Source organism: Bubalus kerabau, chromosome 9, assembly GCF_029407905.1.
Source record: "Bubalus kerabau isolate K-KA32 ecotype Philippines breed swamp buffalo chromosome 9, PCC_UOA_SB_1v2, whole genome shotgun sequence".
Taxonomy (NCBI): domain Eukaryota; kingdom Metazoa; phylum Chordata; class Mammalia; order Artiodactyla; family Bovidae; genus Bubalus; species Bubalus kerabau.
Genome location: NC_073632.1, coordinates 16,877,646 through 16,890,925, shown reverse-complemented (window position 1 = coordinate 16,890,925; position 13,280 = coordinate 16,877,646). Strand labels below are relative to the sequence as shown.

General features: G+C 36.8%; 1 protein-coding gene across 1 annotated transcript in view; it reads right to left on the bottom strand.

Annotated features, from left to right (window-relative positions):
• The window catches only part of COL19A1 (collagen type XIX alpha 1 chain), a 447,290-nt gene that overhangs the window by 275,289 nt on the left and 158,721 nt on the right, over nucleotides 1-13,280 (bottom strand). The window lies entirely within an intron of this gene.

Sequence of the window (13,280 nt, the reverse complement as noted above, 5' to 3'; positions counted from 1 at the left end):
GAAGACAGGGAGGATTAAGTTGCAAAGGTAAGTTAGGGAGTGAGGATGTCCTTGGGTAGCCATGGTGGAGGCAATGACTTTCTGAGCAGAAGATGGACACTGTATTTTATGGAGATGAAATGAGAGAGGCCTGTAGGACACATTCCTGCAACGGTGCAGGAATGAGAAAGCAGGGCAGCTGTGAGAAATGAGATGCCACTGAATAAGGAGAAAAGTGTTAACAAAAACCAGAGGTTTGGGCCTGCACAAAGCTTAGGAGAATGGCGAGGTCATTACCGTAAGCACAGAAGTGCAAGTGCAGGAAAAGAAGCAGACGGAGAGGGATGTGGAAGGGTTTTGTCTGGGGCACTGATACCCAGGAGGACAGGTCTGTTTGGAAAGTGGACCAAACTCCAGGAGAGAACTCAGGTGCAGGGCATAGATTTGGGAATCATCCTCCTGAGAGGTGACAGCTGAACTGATATGACAAACTGAGGTCTACCAAAGGGAAACAGGGAGGTAGTTTGGTTTGAATTTCCAACAGTGTTATGAGTTTCCTAACACACAGAATTTTTCCTTCAATATTTTTTTATGGAAAGAAAGACATTAAATTCTACACCATTTTACAATTTTCAAAAGTTTTACACACATGATTTCATATAATTCCATAACAATTTTTTTCCTACCCCTGAATTTTGGTTCTTTCCCCTCTCCCGACTGGTAACCCTTAGTTTGTGCTCTACATCTGTGTATGCTCCTTTTTTATTCACTAATTTGTTTATTTTTTTTAGATTCCACATATAAGTGAAATCACATAGTGTTTTCCTCTGTCTGACTTTTTCACTAAGCACAATACTCTCCAAGTCCATCCATGTTGCTGCAAATGGCAAAATTTCATTGTTTTTTATGGCTGAAGAGTATTCCGTTGTGTGTATGTGTGTGTGTGTGTATGGTATATATGTGTACTATATATACTACATCTTTATCCATTCATCTGTTGATGGACACGTAGATGGTTTCCATAACATATATTTTTTACAACTCTCCCGAATCATCTAGCATAGGGCTCAGCAAACTCTCTTGTTTGATTCATAAGGAGATATGAGAGGTGCTAGGAGTCTTTTCATAAGCAGAGTTCTAATCTCCCAAATGATGCCAGTACAGCATTTATTTATCAATAGGGAGGGTGTTTGTTTGTTTGTTTGTTTGTTTCCTTACTGTTTCATCTGGGAACCAACTAATAGGGAAAGGCCAATCCCAAAACCAAACCTGTAGTGCAGGACAAAGAACCCTTTCCAGATCATTCAGATATACAACTCTACTCTATACGAAGCCATCTTTATCTTTTGGCCTTTACTACTCAAAAAGTGATCATGTCAGGATTCACTACTGAATTGTTGGTCAAGTCTCACACATCATGAAGTAGTTTCTCAGTCATGTCCAATTCTTTGCGATCCCATGGTCTGCCAGGCTCCTCTGTCCATGGGATTCTCCAGGCAAGAATACTGGTCAAGTCTGCTGCTGCTGCTAAGTCACTTCAGTCGTGTCCGACTCTGTGCGACCCCATAGACAGCAGCCCAACAGGCTCCCCCATCCCTGGGATTCTCCAGGCAAGAACACTGGAGTGGGTTGCCATTTCCTTCTCCAATGCATGAAAGTGAAAAGTGAAAGTGAAGTCACCCAGTCGTGTCCGACTCTTGGCGACCCCATGGACTGCAGCCCACCAGGCTCCTATGTCTATGGGATTTTCCAGGCAAGAATACTGGAGTGGGGTGCCATCACCTTCTCCACTGGTCAAGTCTAGCCAGTAGGAAAAGTAGAGGAAATGATACAAGTTTTCACTTGTCTCTAACATAACAAACCACTGACAAATAAGGCTGCAGTTAGTTAAGAATGAAACTACAGGAATGAGGAGAGAAAACTATAAGAACTCTATGCTTTTGCATATTTAAATAATTGCTAATTTAAGTTTAAAATCTTTAAAAGCTAAAATAAAGGCCTGTTTCTAACAGCAAGGCCAACAGCAAATCATTTCTGAATGTTTCCCAGAATTTATATGTCAGATACTTAGTTTAAAGCTTTAAGGGATCCAAATAATATATTTTTTGAAGTTGGTTTATTCCTCCCATGTCAGAACTTGATGTTCATACTTAACTTCAAACTTTTCACATTTCCATTTATTGCAACCTTGGGTTATGAAAGCCCATGACTTCACAAGATTTTATGGGGCAATTTTATGGTGTTAACAACTCTGACAGGGGTTCTCCACAGGGGAAGGAAGAGTATTATTCAGAGGGCTCCTAAGTAAGCACAGGTGGGAATCCTTCTCCACAATCAAGAACCATCACCTCCCCTCCAAGGCAGTTAAGCGCAGTCGGGAGGCATTTTGTTTGGTCCTGGTCCTAGAAGCCTATGAACTGAAGAGCTTTGATACCAATGGTGGTGCTTACGACTCTAACTTTTAGAAAGCTTCTTAAGCACAGAAGTACCTCTAGATGATTTTCTGTGTTACAACCACTTTACTGTGAGTGAAACCAGTAACCAGGGCATCCTTTTAAGGACTTTAAGCCACTAGTGTGAAATTTGTTTCGAATTTATTGCAGCCATCAGAGTTGATGCGTCTCAGTAGCAAATGAGGAATTTTCCTTCAATGTAGCCCTGTAGCTGGGCCACAGAAAATGCAATTTTCACTGGTGATAGGCTATTGCTTATACTTCTAAAATAAGAGAAAATAGTGAAAAAATACAGAGATAGGGTTATTTGTTATCAATATAATTTGATTTCTGAGGAAGATGACAGAGCGAGACAGCACAGCAGAGGTTTTGCTCATTGTGTCTGATGTTGGTGGGTACAGTGGTATGCTGTAGGTGAGAGTCAGTGCCATCGCCGAACATCCTTAGGGCTTGAGTGGGCACCTCTGGAGTGGTGTCTTTTGATTTTTAAGAATCAACATGATATGTATCCTGTGAAGAATATTTATATTGTATCCTGTGATATATATGTATCCTGAGATAGAATACGCTCTGAGGTCCGAATGCATGTGCAGGTAGCAGGGTTCAGTCCAGATAGGACTCCAGGATTGGGCTACATTATAGGTTTGTAGATTAAAACAACTGCTGCTCTCAAATTTTTCTTAATGTGCAAGAATCTGTGAGGGAACTGAATAAAATGTAAATTGCAAGGCATATGCCTAGACTTCTGATCCAGTAGACCTAGCTTGGGACTCAGAAGCAGGCATTTTAAGCACCCAGGAGGCCCTGATATAGGTGGTCTGAGGATCACATTCTGAAAAACACTGGATATAATTTACACTCAGTGATTTCATTAAACATACCCAATGATAAGTAACAATTAATAATCTCAGATTAACCTGAAACACAGATACCTTCACATTTCTGACACACAGAAGGAAGACTTTTTTTATACATAATAATAAAACTTTTACTGACAGCTATTATTTTCAATTGACCCTTTTCTCTGTACACGATTTGAAATTAAAAACAATATAGTTGCTTGCAAAATTTGCTTTCTTCTTGACTTACACTGTATCACTGAAAAAAAATCTTACTTTTCAATTTTTATTTTTAACTCAGCAAGACAAACACATTCAAGCTCTTGGTTACTAGAACAAATTCCCTAAGTAGAATATGACACCAAGAGAAAATATGTTTTAACAAGACCCTGAACTGTGTTTTTACAAAGATCCTAATAGTCCCACTGTAGTTGTTACAGTTTATTAAATTCAATTTATGTAGGTAGAAAGCCCTTAAATATACATTTTATGATAATATGCATTTAAGATGTCCCCTGATATATACTATACCTACTGCTAGACCATAATGGCTATTAACTCGGTAAAATTAATAATATGCATTTTAAATGACCTGAACTTTCGAAGACTCCCTGAAGATATTTTTTAAATGAAACTTTTGAAATAAGGTAAATTATTATAATTCTGAGGACAAAGAAACGTTTCAGGAACTTTTGAATACGCTCAGTGATGGTAAAGGAACACAGGTTCCAGGATCCCTGTGGGTCTCCACTTCCCATCGTCTTCGCTCACTTTCCAGTGGTTCTGGCTTTTTTGGATTAAGCTCTCTCTCCAACAGACCTAACTATAAAGTCTCTGTGTCTCCTCTCATCCTCATCTTCTTTTCTAACAGCGCTGAACTCACACTGGACCATGGAACTGGATGTCCAGATGGGTGTTTCTACTCAGAGGAAACAGTAAAGAAGTGATTGTAATGCCTCCATGTTTGGCATTAGTCCTTCTCCCCTGATTCACTTGGAGTCTCTTCTGCTGAAAGTTAGAATCTGTTACAAGTGGAATCAGTAAGCTAAAGAATCCAAGACCATCCCACACAATAAAACTCAGGTTAAATGTAAGTTTTAACCTTGTACTGTCAGAATTTCAATAGTGAGAAACTCTTTTTCAAGTATTAAAATGCCCAGGGGAAAAAGGCATGTTTGATGTATATTTTATATTTTGACCCTAACTCCTCAGGTAGAGAGACTTTTTGTATTGATACTTGTCCAAATTAAGTCTAAAAAACAATCAATTGCCCTCAAGTGCAACCAGCTCTTAAATGAAGCTCTTAATTTGGTTATTGTATTTGCAATAACTCCTTCTTTAAAGTGAAGAAAATTATCAATGTCTTATGAAAAGGTTTTGGGGTGGTCTCATAATATCGCAGCAGCATTTTTGCACTGTTTGCAGATGCCATGACACTATGCATAGAAAACCATAAAGATAGTATCAGAAAATTACTAGAGATAATCAGTGAATTTAGCAAGTCTCAGAATACAACATCAATACACAGAAATCACTTGCATTCCTATATACTAACAATGAAAAATCAGAGAAAGAAACAAAGGAATCAATCCCATTCACCGTTGCAACAAAAAGAATAAAATATCTAGGAATAAACCTACCTAGGGACACAAAAGAACTGTATACAGAAAAGTATAAGACACTGATGAAAGACATCAAAGATGACATAAACAGATGGAGAGATGTTCCATGTTCCTGGGCAGGAAGAATCAATATTGTGAAAATGATTATACTACCAAATGCAATCAACAGATTCAATGTGATCCCTATCAAATTACCAATGGCATTTTTCATAGAAGTGAAACAAAAAATTCACAGTTCATATGGAAACATGCTGCTGCTGCTGCTGCTAAGTCGCTTCAGTCGTGTCCAACTCTGTGCGACCCCATAGACGGCAGCCCACCAGGCCCCGCCGTCCCTGGGATTCTCCAGGCAAGAACACTGGAGTGGGTTGCCATTTCCTCCTCCAATGCATGAAAGTGAAAAGTGAAAGTGAAGTTGCGCAGTCGTGTCCGACTCTTAGCGACCCCATGGACTGCAGCCTACCAGGCTCCTCCATCCATGGGATTTTCCAGACAAGAGTACTGGAGTGGGGTGCCATTGCCTTCTCCATATGGAAACATAAAAGACCCCAAATAGCCAAAGCAGTCTTGAGAAAGAAGAATGGAGCTGGAGGAATCAACCTTCCTGACTTCAGATTATACTACAAAGCTAAGGTCATCAAGACAGTATGGTACTGGAACAAAAACAGAAATATAGACCAGTGGAACAAGATAGGAAGTCCAGAAATAAATCCACACACCTATGGGTACTTTAATTTTGACAAAGAAAAGCAAGACTATACAGTGGGGCAAAGACATCCTTTTCAATAAGTGGTGCTGGAAAAACTGGACAGCTACATGTAAAAGAATGAAATTAGAACACTTCCTAACACCATACACAAGGGTAAACACAAAATGGATTAAAGACCTATATGTAGGACCAGAAACTATACAACTCTTAGAGGAAAACATAGGCAGAACACTCGATGACGTAAATCAAAGCAAGATCCTCTATGACCCACCTCCTAGAGTAATGGAAATAAAAACAAAAGTAAACAAGTGGGACCTAATTAAACTTAAAAGCTTTTGCACAGCACAGGAAAGTATAAGCAAGGTGAAAAGACAACCCCCAGAATGGGAGAAAATAACAGCAAATGAAACAATTGACAAAGGATTAATTTCCAATCTACACAAGCAGCTCATACAACTCAATACCAGAAGAACAAACAACCCAATCAAAGAGTGGGAAAAAAACCTAAACAGACATTTCTCCAAGGAAGACATACAGATGGTTAGCACACACATGAAAAGATGCTCAACATCACTCATTATTAGAAAAATGCAAATCAAAACTACAATAAGATTATCACTTCACACTAGTCAGAATCAAGTCAAAGTCAAAGCGAAAGTGGCTCAATCATGTCTGACTCTTTGCAACCCCATGGACTGTATAGTCCCTGGAACTCTCTAGGCCAGAATACTGGAGTGGGTAGCCTTTCCCTTCTCCAGGGCATCTTCCCAACATAGGAATTGAACTGGGGTCTCCTGCGTTGCAGGCAGGTTCTTTACCAACTGAGCTATCAGGGAAGCCCCTAGTCAGAATGACCATCATCAAACAGTCTACAAACAATAAATGCTGAAGAGGGTGTGGAGAAAAGGGAATGCTCTTACACTGTTGGTAGGAATGTAAATTGATACAGCCACTATGGAAGATGGTGTCAGACTTTATTTTTTTGGGCTCCAAAATCACTGTAGATGGTGACTGCAGCCATGAAATTAAAAGATGCTTACTCCTTGGAAGGAAAGTTATGTCCAACCTAGATAGCATATTCAAAAGCAGAGACATTACTTTGCCAACAAAGGTCCATCTAGTCAAGGCTATGGTTTTTCCTGTGGTCATATATGTATGTGAGAGTTGGACTGTGAAGAAGGCTGAGCGCTGAAGAATTGATGCTTTTGAACTGTGGTGTTGGAGAAGACTCTTGAGAGTCCCTTGGACTGCAAGGAGATCCAACCAGTCCATTCTAAAGGAGATCAGCCCTGGGATTTCTTTGGAAGGAATGATGCTAAAGCTGAAACTCCAGTACTTTGGCCACCTCATGCGAAGAGTTGACTCATTGCAAAAGACTCTGATGCTGGGAGGGATTGGGGGCAGGAGGAGAAGGGGACGACAGAGGATGAGATGGCTGGATGGCATCACTGACTCGATGGACGTGAGTCTGAGTGAACTCCGGGAGTTGGTAATGGACAGGGAGGCCTGGAGTGGTGTGATTCATGGGGTTGCAAAGAGTCAGACATGACTGAGCGACTGAACTGAACTGAACTGATGGAGATTCCTTAAAAAACTAGGAATAAAATCACCATATGACCCAGCAAACTCACTCCTAGTCATATACCCTGAGGAAATAAAAATGGAAAAACATACATGTACCCTAATGTTCATGCAGCACTATTTACAACAGCTAGAACATGGAAGCCACTTAGATGTCCATCGACAGATTAATGGATAAAGAAGTTGTGGTACATATACACAATGGAGTATTACTCAGCCATAAAAAGAAACACATTCAAGTCAGTTCTAATGAGGTAATGAACCTAGAGCCTATCATACAGAGTGAAATAAGTCAGAAAGAGAAAGAAAAATATTATATGCTAATGCATATATATGGGATCTAGAAAGATGGTACCGAATCATTTATTTTCAGGGCAACAATAGAGAAACAGACATAGAAAACAGACTTATGGACACAGGGAGAGGGGAGGAGAGGGTGAGATGTATGGAGAGAGTAACATGAAAACTTACATTACCATATGTAAAATAGATAGCCAATGGGAATTTGCTGTATGTTTTAGGGAATTCAAATGGACCCTATATCAACGTAGGGGTATGGGATGGGAAGGGAGATGGGAGGGAAGTTCAAGAGGGACGGGTCATATGTATACCTATGGTTGATCCAGGTTGAGGCTTGACAGAAAACAACAAAATTCTCTAACGCAATTATCTTCAATTAAAAAATAAATAAAATTTAAGAAATTTAAAAATAACCTAAAACATATGGAAATTTTACATAAATTCCTAAACATGATCACATAAAATATATTTTAGATTTAAAAATGTATAAAATATTTGACATATTCTCAAAAATATATGTATCTGTATATTTATATAATAGGTAAATATTTATACATATATTTTATGAGTATAAAATTTATAAGTATGATATATTAAATTTATAAATACAAAATGTTTTAGATATAAAATATTTTAAAATATAAAGTATACATATATAATGTAAATAATGAAGTATAACAATAAATAACATTCCTTTTCCCACACTTTTTTGTTTTTATTCCTTCTCTGAATGCTAGATCTTTGCTATCAATTTTGTAGGTAACCTTCCAAACTTTCCATCCAAACTTATATAATCATTGTTGGATACACACACACACACACACACACACACACACACGCGGGATTACACACCCACTATGAATGTCATATCTCTTTTTGCCTTAAAATTGGTTATAATATACACATTTTCTGCATCTTGTTTTTTCCCCCAACATTGCTTTCTATAAATCAATTTAGATTACCCAGTACAGTCCTAATATATTCTCTTCAATAGTTCCATAATATTCTCTGATATAGATGTACCATAATTTGTTCAAGTGTTTTCTTGTTAATGATTATTCTCTGTTTCCACCTTTCTATCACAACAAATTACACTGCAATAAACATCATACATACAGTATACTTTACCTAGATCAGAGTCTTAAGATTAAGCATTAAATGTCTTTTAAAATAGATGTTGCCAAATTGCTTTCCAAAAGAGTCTGCAGCTCTAAACATACCACTAGCAATGTATGGGAATGCCTTTGTCTTTGAATCACATCCAGCAACAGGTGCCAGGCTATCATGTAAAGTCATAACTCAAAATTGCTTTAAATTACATACTGACTACTAGTGAATCTGAGCCTTTTATATGTTTGTTAATATTTTGAGTTTTCTCTTTACTCAACAACCTGTTCATATATTTTCTTCAGTTTCGAAAATGAAATTGTTCATCCATTCTCATCCATTTTTAAAAACTTTCTGAAAAATTACATGTGTTAACAGGTTGCCTTTTAATTACATTATAACATTACCAGAATAATTATTTTCTAATTGATTTTGACTACAGTCCTTCACCATTGAAATGTTTAATTTTTACCTAATATATTTGTCATTTACTTTACAATTTTTGGCTTCAAAATCATGGTAAATATATCCTTGCCCTTAGATTATAGAAATGCAAAATATTTACTCTTTTGATTTTTCCATAAAAATGTTCCATCTGGAATTTGGTCCCTCTGGAATTTATTTTTGTATGGGGTATAAGATATTTTTCATGTGTAGAGTCAGTGGTACCAGCACATCTGTGGAACAACCCATCCATTTCTACTGAACTGAAATACAGTATTTATTAAATTCTCATAAAATCAGAGGTTAATTTCTAAATGCTCAGTTTTGTTCCACCTATATTTTACTACATGTTACCACATTTATTTTATTATGGTAACTTTATAGAATGTTACAATGTCTGGCAAGCAAGTCTACCCTTACTATTGTTCTTAATTTTTTTTTCTTTTTTACTATTTCTAGGTATTTATTTGGCCCTATAAATTTTAAGCAATCTTATCCAATTTCAAAACAAATCCAACTTTAAAACATCTCAGCATTTTTATTTGTATTACATCAAGTTTACATATTGACTATGAATTACTGAACTTTTAATATTTAAACTTTTAAGGAAATTAGATCTTTTTCATATGCTTTGATTTTCTTTGTATACACCATATTCCTTTCTTAATCAAAATTCCCCAAGTCTTACTGCTTTTACAACTTATATTAATAGAATATTTCCTATTTACCTTTGTGAATGTTTGTGGCTAAGATAAAGAAAATCTATTGCTTTTTCAATATATCTCTGATATGTAACCAATTACCCAAATCTCTAAGAAATCGAAAACTTTTTTCCCACCAAAGTCTCTTGGGCTTTCTACATATGCAATTCAGACTTTAGCAAAAAAGGTAGAGGTTCATCTCTTTTTTCCAAAGCATGTGTGCCATGCTGTGCTTAGTAGTCATGTCCGACTCTTTCAACACCATGGACTCTAGCCTGCCAAGCTCCTCTGTCCATGGGGATTCTCCAGGCAAGAATACTGGAGTGGGAATCTTTCCAACCCAGGGATCAAACCCAGGCCTCCTGCATTGCAGGCGGATTTTTTACTATCTGAGCCACCAGGAGAGTCCTTCCAAAGCATACAAATTATTTTATTTTCTTGTGATACAATGGTGATGACAATTGAACTCCTTTGATCTTAACTTTGCTTGTTTAATTTCTAATATAGTTTTCCCCATTTTAAAGAATAATATTTGCTGTTGGAGTTTAGTAAAAATATTCCATCAATTCCTAATTTACTTGGAGATTTGATAATGAATGATTATTGCATTATTATGTATTATCCAAAGATTCTGTATCTATCTATATGATCACATAATTTTTATACTTTATGTGGTTGATATCATGTAGTATGTTGATAAAATCCCTTAAATTGAATCACCCTTGACTTTCTAGTATTGAACTTTCTTTTACTGAATTGTTGAATTCTATTTTCTAGCATTTTATTTTTAAAATATGTATCTGTAGTATATTCATAAATAAAATTCAGTTATACATTTTTTACTAGGCTTGTTATTAAAATTGTGCTGACCTCATAACTTCTGTCCACCTTTTCTTTGGTTTAAAATAGTTTAAATAACATGAGCTAAATAAACCCTGCTAAGAAGTAAATTAGTCCTTGTCCTTATTTCAATGGTAGATCTTAAATCATCTCTTCAATTTATTCCACATAATTAGTGAAGTCATAATTTCCAACTATTTTTGATATATATTTTGTATTTTGGGGAGAAAATCATCCATTTTTCCAGGTCATAAAAATCTTTTCTTTAGAATTACATATAGTAGTCTCTCAGAATTTTTTTAATCCACATGGTATCTACCGTCAAATTTATATTTGTGAACTTTCTTTCTTATTTCCAATTTGTCTCATTTCTTTTTTTAAATTTTCTATTTCCCAACTTAATTTTATTTATTTATTTTATTGGTCATTTTATTAAACCGGATTTTGGATTTGTTTATCCTTTTAGCAATTTAAAAAAAAAATCCTGTTGGGAATTAAATCCTGCCATTTGCAGCAGTGTGGACAGTCCTAGAAGACATTATATTTAGTGAAATAAGTTGCCAGAGATATAAGTATTTGCATCTTATACATTATATCACTTACACATGGAATCTAAAAAAAAAAATAATATAAATGAATATATATGGCAAAACACAAGACTCACAGATATAGAAAACAAGCTGGCTGTTACCAGCAGGGAGAGGGGCAGGGGGAGGGACAAGTTAGGGGTATGGGATTAACAGACACAAATTACTATGTATAAATTAGACAAGCAACAGTGATATACTGTATAACACAAGGAATCATTATCTTTTAATAACTTTTTACTGGTATATAATGTATAAAAATACTGAACCACTATATGATACACTTGAAACTAACATAATATTGTAAATCAACTATATGTCAATGGAAATTCTGTTTTATCAATTTTAATGATTATACTTATTAATCTCTTCTGCTCTTTTATTTTGATTTGTTGCTCTCATTATTGTATAAAAGTTTATTCTCTTTATTTTTATATTTTCTCCTTTATACTTAAACATGTTTGCATTGTATATTTTCACCCATAGTATAGCTTTTTCATGCTCCATAATTTTGATATAAAGTATTTTCTTGTTCATTAATTTCTATGAATTATCCTTTTTACTAACTCTTTGGCTCAAGGGTTATATTTAGGAGTGTTTTTCTTCATCTCCTAATTCATTATTGTTTATATCCAGGAATGTATCTTTCAAAATGTCTGCCTTTTAAACTAATTTTTCTCCTAAGGAATCATAATTTTTACTAAACATTCTATGAACATACAAAATGATCGTTTATTGGATAACTGACTCTCCCCCTTTGTCTCTCTGGCTGTCTCTCACTCCCAGCAATCAGTCTAAGGGAACACAGAGAAATCTGCAGGAGCCAGCTCACATTAGACCTGAAAGTTCTTCCTCTTCTTCTCAAGAACCAAAAGCGGGAAAGGCAGCAGCAAGACCTACTGCTGACTCACACAGTGATCAGAGTGACACACAGAGAATTCCTGAGGGGTCTAGTGACAATTTTAGGAGGGAGACTACAAGAAAAGTCTCGACATCTGCTTAGTAATTACTGAAATTTAGATCAGTAATTGGGTTTGTCTATAAATATGACCATGGCTATTTGTTAGCATGGGAATTCACCCCTTAGACTTTGTGTTCAAAGGCTAAAAACTCATTTGATTCATAAAAGAAGAGGCTATATTTCATGACCTTTTCTTTCTTTAATTTAATAAAGGATAAGCTAACTTAGATTAAATAGCCTCAAAACCACAAACAGCAGAATAAACCTAGACTACAGGTCAAATCTATTGTTTCTCTTAGGCTAAAACTGTCAGTTTCTATAAATGGCAAGAATAAAGAAATTAGAGAGCTTCAGAAATCCTTGGGACATGCCAAGCAAAAGGCTGAACTAGTCTTAATAAATCCAGCCTGAGTCTTTCACAGGGACACTGGCCTTCAGACGGGTGTTCTGGAGCAAGGGTTCTCTCAGAACAGCAAGGCTCCCCACTGTCCTGACTGCCTGTGTGGGATCAGGCAGTGCTCCCACCAGGTGACAGCAAGCTGAACTGGCCGCTCAGAGGGAGTCTCTTGCTAGTCTCTGCTGACAATTCTCCTGCTTGAGTGCTCTGCCTAAAGCTGTGATTTGGTCAGTTTTTCTTTTTTCTTAAGTTCTTTTCTTTTTTCTTTTCCTTCTGGAGGTCCTTGCTTTTCTTTCTCTCTCTCTCTCTCTCTCTCTCTCTCTCTCTCTCTCTCTCTCTCTTTTTTGGTACAATACACTTTGTCTGGTTCCCCATTCAATTGATATTATTTGCCCCACTCTTACCCTTTCAGTTCACTTCAGTTCAGTTCAGTTGCTCAGTCGTGTCCGACTCTTTGCGACCCCATGAACTGCAGCACTCTAGGCCTCCCTGTCCATCACCAACTCCTGGAGTCTACCCAAACCCATGTCCATTGAGTCGGTGATGTCATCCAGTCATCTTATCCTCTGTTGTACCATTCTCCACCTGCTCTCAATCTTTCCCAGCATCAGGGTCTTTTCCAATGAGTAAGCTCTTCACATCAGGTGGCCGAAGTATTGGAGTTTCAGCTTCAACATCAGTCCTTCCAAAGAACACCCAGAACTGATCTCCTTTAGGATGGACTGGTTGGATCTCCTTGCAGTCCAAGGGACTCTCAAGA